Source organism: Epinephelus moara, chromosome 20, assembly GCF_006386435.1.
Source record: "Epinephelus moara isolate mb chromosome 20, YSFRI_EMoa_1.0, whole genome shotgun sequence".
Taxonomy (NCBI): Eukaryota; Metazoa; Chordata; class Actinopteri; order Perciformes; family Serranidae; genus Epinephelus; species Epinephelus moara.
In genome coordinates this window covers 37,796,306-37,798,577 of record NC_065525.1, presented here as the reverse complement: position 1 = coordinate 37,798,577, position 2,272 = coordinate 37,796,306, and the positions used below count along the sequence as shown (strand labels likewise).

General features: G+C 43.2%; 1 pseudogene; it reads right to left on the bottom strand.

The window, feature by feature from the left end:
- Nucleotides 1-2,272, bottom strand: part of LOC126407342 (sodium channel protein type 4 subunit alpha B-like) — a 37,399-nt pseudogene that overhangs the window by 10,549 nt on the left and 24,578 nt on the right.

Sequence of the window (2,272 nt, the reverse complement as noted above, 5' to 3'; positions counted from 1 at the left end):
TTGGTCCGACAGCCCATTGGTCCGACATCCCATTAGTCCGATGTCCCATTGTTCCGATATGTGATTATACTAGGCTATACTGTATTTGTGTACCATAGAGGATCAGCAAATGCAACAAAAGTAGGCTACTGGTCGAGATACAAGTGTCATAGAGAGAAGAGAGTGAAACACCCTAACCTCCTGTTATTAACTCTGGGCTCCGGGTTGTGTGGGGAGCTCTCCGCGGTGCTGAACAGCTCCCGGCGGGCGTATTTCTGCCTTGATGTTGCGCCGCGACCGGTTCTGGGTCAACTGGGAAAGGCAATGGGATGTCGGACCAATGGGCAGACCCCTTATGAGGAGCCCTAGTGCACATTAACGTCTCATCTCATGATCAGAGAACTGACACTGGATTACATCAACATCCATATTGCCCACCAGTCATCAGTGCATATCTGTACATAACAAAAAATACCCAAGAACATAAGAAATTAAGAAACTATTTATTTAATCTGACTGTGAGGTCGGAACACGTTCTCACCACAAACAAACAGCACCAAACTTTGTTTGTAACTGGACCGAGACCAACTCTTCAAGAACGTCTTGGTCAGGTTATTTTGGTGTGGAAGCAAGTGTGATTGCTGTGTTTGCATCTGCCCAAACGAACTGCACGTAAGGGGCAAACAAACTTGAGTTTGATTGAACCAAACCAAACAGGGCAGGTGTGAAAGCACCCTAAGCCAAGCGGTTTGTAAAAACATAAACTTGATTGTTAGACCACCACCTTGAGTGACATTTTTTGTGCCTGGGAAGTGGGTGGAATTTGAAACCCACCTGCCAATTTTTGTGAGTTTCTTACAGTTTTTGCTGCTCAAACACTTTCAGCAGAGAAAAATATCAAGAAAGGAAGAAGAAGAAATAAAGCCGCAAGCAGCAACTCCAGGGTTCAAGCCAGCAATAAAAACTTGAACACTAACTTGGATCAAGATCTTTCACAGTTCACAACACCTCCACTGAAAATATTCAACATGTTTTATGACAATCGAACAGATGCTCATACATTTACATCCAAATCTCCACCGGGCTACGCCCTCCTTTGGTAACACCGTTGCTTCCTGTTGACCAATTTGATAAACATTTCAGGGACATGCTCATGGAGCATAGAACTGTAAGTCGGATTTCAAGGTAACTGGACTTACGGTGTGAGGGGCGCGGCCTTTCCAGTTCTTAATTTTTGGGCGCTATAATTAGGGCCATCTGGCCGATTGGGGTCATATTTGACGAGCAGCGTTCCCACACAACTTGCAATCACTGATGAAAATTTCATGTGATGTACCATCTTACGGGAATTTGCAGAAACATTTCTGAAGAAAAATTAATAAATTCATACAAAAACAACAGGGTTTCAGCCCTTCAGGCTTAAACCCCTAATAATGAGAACAAAAACATTTGTGTCCAGCAGCTAGTTTCGTTGCTTGGACCCTTAAAAACAACGCTGACCAAACAAGAGAATGTTATTTGATCTTGTTCCTAAGATCCAAGATTAATTTGTACGTTGAATTAAAGGAAATTTTAATGAATCTAAATGAATCGAAGTGTTCTGCAATGAGGAGATGATGACATCACCACAGGAAACCTTGCTGACTCACCTACGATGGTGAAGATGAGCACTAAGAAGTCGAGCACATTCCATCCGTCGGTGAAGTAGTGCTGTCTGAGCGCAATGATCTTCAGAATGAACTCAATGAGGAAGATGAGGATGAAGACCAGGTGGAACCAGTACAGGATGATTTCAGCCTGTATGCTCATCTGGTCTGTCTCTACCATCAGGAGAACCATGTTCAGGCAGATCACAATCGCCATGAAAATATTAAATGGTTTCAGGCAGATCACAATCGCCATGAAAATATTAAATGGTGGTTTTGTCACCAGGTCAAAGAGCCAAGCCTGGCAAGCATTCTGAAAAAGGAAACACCAGACAACATCAGAGCAGAGAAACTTAGAAACCAGAGTTTATTTGACCACTACCAGCCTACATTGAAGAGTGTGTTAAAGAGGCACTAAGCTGAGACTCAATGGGCTTCAGTTCATGCTGTCTCATTATATCCTAAAATCCTTCCAACTTCTTACCCCTCTCGAGAACTCATTCCAACACGTTCTAGCAACACTTGGCGGATTCTAGAAAAGCTGGTGGGAACAACAGAACTGGAACATTGATTGAACTCTGAAATCAAACCTTGGATCAGTGACATAGATCTTTTCCAGAGAACTCTAGAACCACGTTCCCTACCAC